The sequence below is a fragment of the Syzygium oleosum genome, unplaced genomic scaffold (assembly GCF_021117445.2).
Source record: "Syzygium oleosum isolate NSW1041296 unplaced genomic scaffold, Sole_v2.1 Sole_v2.09, whole genome shotgun sequence".
In the NCBI taxonomy this organism is placed as follows: Eukaryota; Viridiplantae; Streptophyta; class Magnoliopsida; order Myrtales; family Myrtaceae; genus Syzygium; species Syzygium oleosum.
In genome coordinates this window covers 11,639,471-11,652,775 of record NW_026607493.1, presented here as the reverse complement: position 1 = coordinate 11,652,775, position 13,305 = coordinate 11,639,471, and the positions used below count along the sequence as shown (strand labels likewise).

Here is a 13,305-nt window from a genome sequence, read left to right as displayed (position 1 = left end):
TTTGGACCCATTTAACGGGTCTAGTCATAAATGGGTATAGTATAGTTTCAACCCTTTTACAACCCACTTTCTTTTCGTTAATGGGTCAGTGTCACATAGGAGAGAGAGAGAGAGAGAGAGAGAGAGAGAGAGAGAGAGAGAGAGAGAGAAGTGAAGTAGATGATCGGAGGAGACAAATCTCGATGGAGGTGGGCGCGCTTCGGCTTGCGAATTGTTCCATCGCCGGAGCAGGAAGTCTCTGATCGCCCGCGATCTCCATTGACGTTGTTCCGTCTCCTTTCCATGATCCTTCCTCTCCAATGGCCTGCTCCCTTCCAAGTTGAAACCCTTGTTTTAGCTCCATAAGATCCCCACTTGCTTTGGTCATTTCTCTCCGGATTGCCTTTTCCTGTATATGTTTTCGGCGATGTCGCTGTAGCCCGTTTTCATTTCTCGTTAGTGGTCGTTTCCCGTGATTTTTGAGATGTTGGGAACGAGCCCTTTTTTGGCTGTTTAGGGTTTTGGTCCCTTTGAATTGCTGTTGATTGGGGTCTTGTTGCTTAGTCGGTGTTGGGATTTCGCTTCGTTTAGGTTGAGATAGAGCAGTAATTACAGGTTGATAGCTGTGCATGTTGTCTCTGGTTGTGCCGTTTCTAGGTTCTTTTGGGAGTGAACTCGCGAGAGAATTGAGTGTGGAGATGGTGTCTGTCTTTATGGACATCGGACTCTTTCGTCGGATATAGCTTCTTCGGATTCAACCCTTTTCACTGGTGTCCGGTTTCTACTTAGATTAGTCTGCATTTTTAGGATGCGCTCTGTGATGCTTGGACCGCTTTTGCTGATGCTGATATATGTCTCGGCTGCGAGCGTAAACGCCGCGAGAGTCGGTCGAGAAAACCTTCTCCTTCTCTGAAATCTGCATTCGCCTTATTAGCGAAGGCAACGAACTGGGCCTTATTCTTAATCCTGCCTCATCACTGGAGCACATGAAGGCCTTTGTTTCATGTGTCCAAACTAGCTCGAGCGGGATTCTCCTGTCTTATATTTGATAGGGCCTACCCTTACTTTTCTTCAAATAGTGCCTTCCTAACTTTTTTGTTGATTCGCCGTGCTTATGACCGTCTTTTTCGTTGTTGAACTGAATCAGCAGTAGCAGGAGAAGATTCTGTTGGTATCTTTCTTTGTCTCGCTGTAATCGGTGGACTCGCCGCTGAAGTGAAGAGGCATTTTGTCCGTATTAGAGCTCGCCCGGGTTGTTTCCTACCGTTTTCAACTAGTTTTGCCACCAGAGATATGTGCACTTCTATATGGGTATTAGAATTGCATAATAGGTAATTAAAATTGAAAAACAATGCACCAAATAATGTATTATTAAATGGGCATTAACCGATATATTAAGGTCTTGTTTATATTTAACTCAAAATCATAATTTAAATCAATTTCATGTTTTGTGAAAAAAAAAAAAAGGAAAAGAAAGAAAACAAAAGAAAAAAATAAAATATAAAAATTTATTTTCTTAAATGGGATAAACGGATTAATGAGTCAAAAATAAAAGTGTTTTAGTAGTATGAGTCGGGTGGGGTATGGGTCAACAAATTTGCATTACACATAAATTGGTCATAAACGAGTTAATAGGTCAATTTGGGTCGGACCATTTATGACCCGACCCCAACCCGAACCCACCTATCCATTTAACATGTCTATTTGTGACCCACATATTTGGGCAAATCATTTTTTAAACCCATTATGGGTGATTTGGGAAACAAGGAGTGGCCCATTAACGACCTATTTAAAGAAACATGGGTTTATAAATGGGTTTTGGACCCATTTAACGGGTCTAGTCATAAATGGGTATAGTTTCAACCCATTTACAACCCATTTTCTTTTCGTTAATGGGTCAGCATCACATAGAAGAGAGAGAGAGAGAGTAATGAAGTAGACGACCGAAGGAGACAAATCTCAGTGGAGGTGGGCGCTTCTCCCCGCATATCACTCCGTCGCAGGAGCAGGAAGTCTCTAATCGCCCGTGATCTCCATGACGTTGTTCCGTCTCCTTTCCTCGATCCTTCCTCTCCAAATACCTGCTCCCTTCCGAGTTGAAACCTTCGTTTTAGCTCCGTATGATCCCCACTTTCTCCGGTCATTTCTCTCCGGAATGCCTTTTCCAGTGTACGTTTTCGGCGATGTCGCTGTAGCCCATTTGCATTTCCCGTCGATGGTCGTTTCCCGTGGTTTTTGAGATGCTGGGAACGAGCCCTTTTTTTGCTGTTTAGGGTTTTGGTCCCTTTGAATTGCTGTTGACTGAGGTCTTGTTGTTTGGTCGGTGTTGGGATTCCGCTTCGTTTGGGTTGAGATAGGGCAGTAATTATGGATTGATAGCTGTGGAGGTTATCTTTGGATGTGCTGTTTCTAGGTTCTTTTGGGAGTGAACTTGCGAGAGAATTGAGTGTGGAGATGGTTTCTGTCTTTATGGACATTGGGCTCTTTTGTCGGATATAACTTCTCCGGATTCGACCCATTTCGCCGGTGTCCGGTTTCTACTTAGACTGGTCTGCATTTTAAGGACGCGCTATGTAATGCTTGAACCCCTTTTGCTGATGCTGATATATGTCTCGACTGTACGAGTAAATGCCGCGAGAGTCGATCGAGGAAAGCTTCTCCTCCTCTGAAATCTGCATTCGCCTTATCAACGACGGCAACAAACTGGGCCTTAATCTTAATCCCGCCTCATCATTGGAGCACCTGAAGGCCTTTGTTTCATGTGTCCAAACTAGCTCGAGCGGGATTCTCTTGTCTTATATTTGATAGGGCCTACCCTTACTTTTCTTCAAATAGTGCCTTCCTAACTTTTTTGTCGATTCGCTGTGCTTCTGACCGTGTTTACCGGTGTTGAACTGAAACGGTAGCTGCAGCAGAAGATTCCATTGGTATCTTTGTTGGTCTAGCCGAAATCGGTAGACTTGCCGCTGAAGTGAGGAAGCATTTTGTCCGTATCAGAGCTCGCCCGGGTTGTATCCTGCCGTTTTCAGCTAGTTTTGCCACCAGAGATATGTGCACTTCTATATGGGTATTAGAATTACACAATCGGTAATTAAAATTGAAAAACAATGCTTCACATAATGTATTATTAAAGGGCATTAACCGATATATTAAGGTCTCGTTTATATTTAACTCAAAATCATAATTTAAATCCATTTCATGTTTTGTGAAAAAAAAAAAGGAAAAGAAAGAAAACAAAAGAAAAAAATAAAATATAAAAATTTATTTTCTTAAATGGGATAAACGGACTAATGGGTCAAAAATAAAAGTGTTTTAGCAATATGGGTCGAATCGGGTATGGGTCAACAAATTTGCTTTACACATAAATAGATCATAAACGGATGTATGGGTCAATTTTAGTCGGGCCATTTATGACCCAACCCAAACCCAACCATACCCACCCATTTAATAGGTCTATTTATAACACATATATTTGGGCCTATCATTTTTTAAACCCATTATGGGTGATTTGGAAAATAAGGAGTGACCCATTAATGACCCATTTAAAGAAACATGGGTTCATAAATGGGTTTTAGACCCATTTTCTTTTCGTTAATGGGTCAGTGTCACATAGGAGAGAGAGAGAGAGAGAGAGAGAGAGAGAGAGAGAGAGAGAGAGAGAGAGAGAGAGAGAGAGAGAGAGAGAGAGAGTAGTGAAGTAGACGATCGGAGGAGATAAATCTCGGTGGAGGTGGGCGCGCTTCTCCCCGCGAATTGCTCCGTCGCAAGAGCAGGAAGTCTCTAATCGCCCACAATCTCTATTGACGTTGTTCCGTCTCCTTTCCTCGATCCTTCCTCTCCAAATACCTGCTCTCTTCCAAGTTGAAACCTTCATTTTAGCTCTGTAAGATCCCCACTTTCTCCAGTAATTTCTCTCCGGATTGCCTTTTCCCATGTACATTTTCGGCGATGTCGCTGTAGCCCGTTTGCATTTCCCGTCGGTGGTCATTTCCCGTGGTTTTTGAGATGCTGGGGAACGAGCCCTTTTTTTGCTGTTTAGGGTTTTGGTCCCTTTGAATTGCTGTTGACTGGGGTCTTGTTGTTTGGTCGGTGTTGGGATTCCGCTTCGTTTGGGTTGAGATAGGGCAGTAATTGTAGATTGATAGCTGTGGAGGTTGTCTCTGGTTATACTGTTTCTAGGTTCTTTTGGGAGTGAACTTGCAAGAGAATTGAGTGTGGAGATGGTTTCTGTCTTTATGGACATTGGGCTCTTTCGTCGGATATAGCTTCTTCGGATTCGACCCATTTTGCTTCTGTCCAGTTTCTACTTAGACTGGTCTGCATTTTAAGGACGTGCTCTGTAATGCTTGGACCCCTTTTGCTGATGCTGATATATGTATCGACTGTGCGCGTAAACGCCGCGAGAGTCGATCGAGGAAAGCTTCTCCTCCTCTAAAATCTGCATTCGCCTTATCAGCGACGGCAACGAGCTGAGCCCTAATCTTAATCCCGCCTCATCACTGGAGCACCTGAAGGCCTTTGTTTCATGTGTCCAAACCAGCTCGAGCGGGATTCTCTTGTCTTATATTTGATAGTGCCTACCCTTACTTTTCTTCAAATAGTGCCTTCCTGACTTTTCTGTCGATTCGCCGTACTTCTGACAGTGTTTTCCGTTGTTGAACTGAAGCAGCAGCAATAGGAGAAGATTTCGTTGGTATCTTTGTTGGTCTCGCCGGAATAGGTAGACTCGCCGCTGAAGTGAAGAAGCATTTTGTCCGTATCAGAGTTCGCCGTATGGGTTGGGTCGGGTATGGGTCAACAAATTTGCATTACACATAAATGGGTCATAAACGGGTTAATGGGTCAATTTGGGTAGGACCATTTATGACCTGACCCGACCCATCCATTTAACAGGTCTATTTATGACCCACATATTTGGGCCTATTATTTTTTAAACCCATTGTGGGTGATTTGGGAAATAAAGAGTGACTCATTAACGACCCATTTAAGGAAACATGGGTTCATAAATGGGTTTTGGACCCATTTAACAGGTCTAGCGATGGAACCTATACTTAGTAATTTTCCTCAATGATTGTAATTTCATTGTAAGTCCCTATAAATCACACGTTAGCAATTATACTTTCGTTGTAGTCATATACCCCAAAGTCTCGTAGAGTTGAATTAGCTCGCGACTTTCCCTAAATTATCATGAACAACCTAAGTTTAGTTTATTCTTTCCATATTGTAAGTAACTTACCTCAAGGATCAGAATATTTTTTACAGTTTGTAAATTTAAGGGCCCTATTACTGAGTAATTATCCTCATTGCAATTTCTGTAATTAATAGAAACATTAACAATCTTATAGTTAGTAATTTTCCTTAAATGTTTGTAAATTGCCATCTATTCTAAAATCATCCGACTTGAAAGTTATTATGTCTTGATCTAATTGCTCAGATTGAATGGAAATGGTCCTGTATTTTCCTATAGGGTACCATAGAACTTCCCTTGCACTCGGTTAGTTCCATGCCATTCACAAGTGTTCTATCTAATTTTCCTTTTTCAAATTCAGCAGTCACAAGTGTTCTAATTCATGCATAGACCAGACTCTAGCATAAGCCTAAAGCGTGAAAATACATAATCGAGGAGACAAATAGAGGCCTGAAAGATTTGAACTCAAGACCACCTACTCTCATACCATGTGATATTTTTTGAAATCATTGCCAACTGTTCTAAAAGCTTAAGTTATTAGATGTAAGCGTGGTTTAATATTTAAATGACTACCACGTTTTTTACAACTCTTTTACATTTAATTATGAAACAATTTTACGACATTTTTGTAAAGTACAATGGCCTGTCGAAATATTTAGGGAACACTAAGGGTACCAACAATAACCAAGACGAGGAAAAGTTTACCCGAGTATCTTGATCTCGAAATATCGACCCACGAAAGGATTAGCAAACCGTGCAAGATGAGTCGCCGGAGGCTGGAACTGAATGCAATCCTCGGGCGCCGTCATCAGTGCGCGTGCGTGTAGCCATTACCAAACAGTCAAGCCGGGGTTGCTATTGGAACGAGCCAAGGGAAAAACAAAACAGGTAGCTCTCTGTCCACTCACTCCCAACACGAATCCAATCGCCAGAGCACGACAATCTTTCGAGGAGGACTGGAGGACCAACCACCATCCTTATCCCAATCACTACCTTTTTCCCCAGGTGGACAAAAACAGAGAAAACGCAATTACACAAAACACTTGAGTGGGAGCATAACCATCATCTGATAATTTACATTTTTACTCTCTCTCTCTCTCCCTAGGAGGACCTGAAGAAGGAAGAGGAAGATGGTGCTCCTGCATTACATGGGCCGCATGGTCGAACTCTCGCTTTATGTATTCCGTCTGCTTATGAGTGTGGTGGTCATGGTTACGTGACACCGTCCCCAGCCGCTCCGGCGAAGATCACGGCGGGCTGGAATCAGGAAGCTATGTAAATCGTCATTGGGCTCCTGACCAATCGTTGGTGCACTCGAATGTGCTGATCCTTCTGGTACACGAATAAATGACCTTTGGCTATGAAGGAACCTTCAGTATATTGACATATGTTTGTGCTTTTTGTGGATAGCACTGTGAATTTCTCGTACTTTGGGTTTCATCGTGATCTTGTATCGAGATGCTACTTAGGGCGAATTTGTGCTGACGTTTTTACCTCTTTTTGTGTATTTTGTTTCGTTGTATATTTTCGGTTTTTGGCTAACTCGAGCAACATCTTCCGTTTCTCATCCTTGCTAAGATAGTGAATATGGAGTCAGAGGCAAGCCCTTCTTCTCATCCGTTGCGTGCAAGTTCGACCTTCAAATCGTCCTCAACAAAAAGAATGGTCTAAATCGTATTTCGAGTTTCTCGGATTCTACACAGGCATGCCGTTCGCCCATAAAAATAGGCAGTATTCAACTAAGATGGTAGGCTAACGATACAAGTATCGAATTCGTCAAATATAACTTGGAAGCCAACTAAATAATGAGATTATTTTCACGTTTCTCATGCACTACGCCACCGTGAAGATCAGTTCAATTTCTTATTGGAATCACATCGACATCGGCTGCTGCGTTTTCTTGGTCTTCTCTGAACCTTGCGTACATATCGCCTTTGTAGAATTTCCTTGTCCTCCTCACTAATACTAGCGAAATGAGGCAACCAAAAAGTGTGGCTGCAGTGATGATTATGAAGGCCGTCTGATAGCACTTTACCCCGGTGCAGCTCAAGGGATCTCCTGCTCTCCTCGTGAGCCCCGAGGCTCTCAACTGCCTCAGCGCCTCTTTATCATACAAATGCCCTGCCACCTTCACGTTGAAAATGTAAGACCCGATCGGGCTCGATATTGACCCGACGTTGTACAACGTAGAGTAATGCTTGAGCCCGTGTACCTCGGATATGATGGTGCACACCAATGGCAGCTGCGCCCCCAAGCAGAATCCCATGATCATTGTGGTGATGTACAGAGAGTTCCGGACCGCGCTGGCGAGTAATGTGTGGCCGATGCAAGTGAAGAGGAGTATGGCAGCGAGCATCAGAGGGCGGGGAAGCTTATACTTGGTCAAAAGGTACTCTGAGTAGAAACCAGCAAACACTCTACCGAGGAAATTCCAGATACTCATGAGCGAAATAAAGGTCGCGATGCTGCGAGGCGGATAACCTAAGGAACTACCGATTTGGCCAAGATTGTCTATCACGGCCAGGATTCCTCCCACCCCGCAGGTTGTTGAGACGATTAGTATTAACATGTCGACGTTGAAGATTGCTTGCAATATGGAATGGTTCTCTCCTCTCTTGGGTGGCCTTAAAATATCGCTTAGGCAAGGAAGTGGGTCCAATTTTCTTGGAGGAGGTGGCGTGGCTTCTGCAGGCGATGTTCTGCCAGGAGGTCGATTTACCAGTACCACTTCGGATGGCAGATCATTGGGTGAACATTTTATCTCGGCTTTCCAAACCTTGGTTTCTTCATTTACGATGAAACCAAGTGGCAGAATCAGCATCATAAGGACAACTAAGGCACTCCCGATGTATTCGGATCTAGTGAACTTAATTCTACTCTGTAGGATGATCACAATCATGAGAAATCCAGCAAGACCGAGCGCAATATACAGGAGACGATAGAATATCGTGACCTGCGTCACTCGATGAGAAGCTTTCCTGATGCGAATCACCCGGATGAAAATTAGGGACACCGCTGCGGGAAGCCACGCAATTAGCAAAATGACTTTCTCCGGGTCATCGCCATTGGAGGCATGGTAGATTTGTGTGATGATTGCGCCGCTTAAGCCAATGAACCCCTTCAGTAGGCCTATGACAATCCCTCTGTTTTCCGGGAAGGTCTTGACGCACGTGACCAAGGCCGCGGTGTTGGGAAAGGAGAGAGAGTTCGCACCAACGCACGTGTAAAGACACATTTGCCATATTGGCGGCGGTGACGGCGAGCCAAACCGTGAAGTAGCTGGAGAAGTTCATGAGCGCCCCGATCAAGAGAATGGCCCACAGGGGCGCGAGCTCGTAGATGAACCCGGACACCACGCCCAGATTCCCACCCAGGTCCTTGTAGAAGCCTAGCAAGTTGAGGGTTGTCTGGTCGTAGCCAAAGTGTGATTTGATGCCGTTGGAGTACAAGCCAAACATGTACGATGTTCCGTTGACGGACATGATGAGGAGTGTCGCGAATAGGATGAACCACGGGCCTGTAAGCACCTGCCAGAGAAAGCTCTTGGGATGTCCCCGATCAGCACCATCGCTAGGGTTGGCTGCAGACTCGGGTATTGTCATCCTCTGCATCTCCCGTCAGTTGTTCTAGTCAACAAGAACAAGGGAATTGTCCCGTCTCCTTGGTGGAGAATCCAGTTTCAATATACAATGATGTCTTGCTAATGTCACCCGAGGATGGTGGTATGTCACATGGAGTGTAATTCAGTAAGCAGGTCGAGACTTGGACTAAAGAAGTCGAAATTGGTGTCATTCCAGTTTTGATTGTGAATTATTTACCACCTAGCCGGCAATTGAATCCTGGCCGACAAATTAAACTATAGTTAGGCAAAAGGCTTCGGAGACATCCCTTTGTCTTCTCTTTGTTGTTGATGTTGAGTAATTGTCCGAAGCATCCCTCTTTCGTTGTACAGCTGTCAGATGATCTCTCTGGGACATAAGCTCGAACTCCATATAGGTACTGCCAAAACCTGAAGCCTGTGTCCACTGTCCACTGTCTCTGCAACTCATTAGAGGCCACATCTAACAACACATTACTTAAAATCCATCGAACAAAAACACATTTTTGGCGCATGCGCGTGGGGGGTGAAAGAAGAAAGAGACAAAACATGCTTTTAGGTCAACGGACTGAGAAGTGACAAGAAACTTTTCTTTACTGATTTGTAGGACTCTAACCCAGAAAAGGCGAGCCCTCCCAAAATAGGCGCATGCTGCTAATTGCAGTGAGCACACGGTATTCTTTAGTAAAAGGCGAAAGAATAGTTCGCTCGGTGCTCACTGCACAGCAGCGTGATCTTCAGGAATGGCAAGCCTGGTTTCATGTACTCGGTCTCTTCCCTGTGGTTGTTGTGGGTGTCTGATGTGGGACCCTTCTTGAGCTTAACTCATGCGACTGGACGGCACCAAGAAAAGCCTCTAGTGAGCCAGAAAGTACAGATTAAAGCTAATAACTAAATAAGTGAGACTGGTTCACTACGACTAGATTGGGCTATAATTCTTGCTTCAAAGAAAGGACAGGATAGACTCTTGTAACCTCTAATGGTTGCATGAAAAGGTCTGGTCAACCCATGTAATTCAAAGCTGTAATTAGCACTTTGACTTGATAAAAAAAGTTGGAGCTGTGTCAAGAACGACTCATAAGAACTCACATGGTACATTGAGACTATATCAAAAGCTTCATAACAGAGGTGAAGAGCTTAATCGATTGGCACCGGTCGATTGTTCTAGCGGAAGATACTTGGAATGCACTATGGCAAACCAATATGAAGAATTCACAAATGACCTTCGAACCTCACCACCAAACAGAAACATGAACGAACTCGCCACCGCGACTGCTGTTAATGAAGGCTGAAGGTTTGATGAAATTGTCATGGACCGGTAGTTCTTTGACCGTGGAATAGCCCGTGTGGTGCCTAGTGCATCGTTCACACTAGAGCAGCCCTTGTTCAATGGTTGTTTCAGAGAACAATACGGCAAATAGCTTCTTCGTATCGAATCGTACCACGCTCAACATAGCCCGGCTTCCAATCCATCAAGCATGACACAGAATATATTTAGGTACGACAATTGGTTTTAGCCTGTCATGGCCTCATCAGGAGAGCGGCATCAACTCCCAACCAGTTTGTGCATAGGAGGCCAACCCCGCCTTCAGAGTTCTTAAGGATATATTTGTTCCATCCTAGATTTCCTAGCACCAATTGTCCTAACACCACTTCCACGACCCAGTTGTATTTCATCTCTTTTGCATCCTCACTCTTCATCTGATAACCCCAAGCACCACTCACAAGGGTACAGGAGTATGAGAGAATCACAGTCCGTGACAAAATCGTAACTAGGTGATGATAATGAATCGTCCGCATTCAAGAACCCGACATAGAAAGTGTGGAATGTTTCTTGAACTTCCCTTCTGTCCTTGCAAATGAAGAATGCTGTGGGAATTGGGATAGATAGTAATACTTTTGAAAGAGAATGGGTAAATGTTCCAAATGGTCCCTAAACTTTGATAAATGTGTAATGTAGTGCCCGAACTGTAGTCCCTGAATTTTAGTTCAATGTGCAATGTTATCTCTGAACTTCTAATTTGTTTAATGTGGTCCCTAGACTTTTGGTGAATATTTGATTTTATCCATGGACTATATGAAAATGTTTAATGTTGTCCCTGAACTTGAATTAATAGAATGATACCATTGAATATTTTCATACCATCTAAGGACTAAATTAAACATCCATAAAAAGTTTAGAGATCATATTGAACAAATTAAAAGTTCAAGGACGACATTGCACATTAGGCTAAAGTTCAGAAATCACATTGAGCAAATTTAAAATTTATGAATCACATTACACATTAGGCCAAAATTTAACGACTATTTATGGGAGATGTTTATACCTGAGAATATATGGCTTGACAGGCTGCGAGTCCCGTGAAATGGAACGGTCCAATCGCTACAAGGACTACAAACATTTCAGGCCTTCGAGAAGCAGAATGAATACTTGACTAGAGTTGTTGGGTTCTGCCAGTGGAGGCAAGAACCCTCATAAAAATTGGAGTACGCTGCGTCGTGCAGCGAGCACACGGTATCCTTTAGTAAAAGGCGAAAGAATAGTTCGCTTTGTGCTCACAGCACAGCTGCTTGGGATGCCCCAGTGCCGAAAGAATCGTAATGTATTGACTTTTCTCATCTCCTGGTTCATCATTTGTCGATGTGGGACAGGTGATGAACTCGGGGCTTTCTACTGTACGAAACGAGGCTCTTGTCCGAGTGTTGTTATCAAAGTGACTTTGGGCCACAAAGTTGTTGGCCGGTCCATGAGGACCCACGGGCTAAGCAGACCAAGATTCTTGCTTGAAGTCAAAATGTGGAATAAAATAAAATCAGAAAAATCAAGTTTTCGACCGCTCTAATTAGTGAGCCTCTGCCAATAGTAAAGGAATTGGAGAGGTGGAGACGCTAGCATCACAAGTACGAGGTTCGATTGCCGAGCTCTGTAAAGGCCCGTTTGGCCACATGCCAAATAATGAAAATTTCTGTTATTTTGTTCCCAGAATCAGTTTGGGAACAGAAATCCGTTTGTTAAAATTTTTGTGCCCGGGCACAATTTTATAAAAAATTGGTCCTAGAATCAGTTTTGGAACAGAATCAAGAAGCAAAAAAAGTAGTTTCTTGATTCTGGAACAATTTTTCCGGAATTGATTCTTCTTGGTTTTCTTTTTTCTTTTTTATTTGTTCTTCATCTTCTTCCCGGCCCACTACCGGCCACCGCCGACCGTCCACCGGCGAGGGTGGCCCTCGCTGTCGCCACCCGGCCCACTACCGGCCACCGCCGACCGTCCACCGGCGAGAGTGGCCCTCGCCGTCGCCACCCCCGGCGACGGCGAGGTCGGCCTCGCCAGATTTGGGCGAGTTCGAGCCTTGCCCGGCCAAGGCGAGGCCGACCTCACCGTCGCGGGGGGTGGCAATGGCGAGGTCGACCTCACCTTGGCCGGACGAGGCTCGACCTTGCCGTGATTTGGCGAGGCCGACCTCGCCGTCACCGGGGGTGGCGACGGCAAGGTCGGCCTCACCAGATCTGGGCGAGGTCGAGCCTCACCTGGCCATGGCGAGACCGACCTCGTCGTCCTGACCGGCAAGGGCTGCGACGCCCTCATCGGCCCTGGCCTGTTGCCGGTCGTCGGCGCCGGCGACCGACCATGGCCAAGAAAAAAAAAAGAAAGAAATATTAAAAAATTCAAAATATTATTAAAATATTATTAATAAAAAGAAATTTTGTGTAGTTACCAAATACATTTCTATTCTAAGAATAGAAATTTTGGGCTGTTACCAAACGCCTTCAAATACTTAGAAATTGTTCCCGAGCACAGAATAAAAAAGAATCATTTCTGACCAGAATTTATTTCCGGGCACAGAATGATTGCCATGCGTAACCTAAGAGACAAAGCAAAAGTCAGAAAGTGAGAAAGGTTGGAGATAGGACAGACAAAAAAAAAATTAGTGAACCTCTTGAAAACTAAAGAAAACATTAAGATACCTCATATTTAAATCTTAAAAGGACGGAAACAAAAAATAATATTTCAACTCTTAAGAGTAACAAACGTTGAATCAACATTTCCACTGCTATAACTAATGAGCCTCTTGAAAGAAAGTGAAGCTAACTTATTTTTAAAATTTGTCAAAATATAAATGTTCATAAACAGAAGGAGGAAAGTAAAATCAACATATAAAATACTATCAAACTAAAACTAGGCCTACTTTTTGTACAAAGTTGAGTCAAATCATAATATAACCCGAAGGATTGGGAAAAATGCGTTATCTTGTTGAGGAAATTAACAAATGATTATTAAATATTAATTATAATAGGATTTGCAAGCCCATGTGTAGTGTGTGGACGGTACCAAATTAGACATATATATCATAAGGGTAAATGATCCAAATGGTTCGTTAACTTTGATCCAATACGTAATATGATCCCCGAACTTTAAATTTGTTCAGTATGATCCATAAACTTTGATCTAATATGCAATGTCATCCTTGAACTAGAGGTGAGCATGGTCTGAGTGGGAAGTTTCTACCATGGAACCAAGAAACGCCCACCAAGGACCGG

General features: G+C 43.6%; 1 non-coding gene and 2 pseudogenes across 1 annotated transcript; all 3 read right to left on the bottom strand.

Moving 5' to 3' along the window:
* Positions 1-6,750: 6,750 nt before the first annotated feature.
* LOC115691365 (uncharacterized) lies at positions 6,751-9,004 on the bottom strand (annotated as a pseudogene).
* A 374-nt stretch (positions 9,005-9,378) lies between these two features.
* Positions 9,379-9,493, bottom strand: LOC115662605 (U5 spliceosomal RNA). The gene has a single exon (XR_004003281.2). It is a non-coding gene; the product is annotated as a U5 spliceosomal RNA (small nuclear RNA).
* A 1,730-nt stretch (positions 9,494-11,223) lies between these two features.
* Positions 11,224-11,334, bottom strand: LOC115662611 (U5 spliceosomal RNA; annotated as a pseudogene).
* Positions 11,335-13,305: the final 1,971 nt, after the last annotated feature.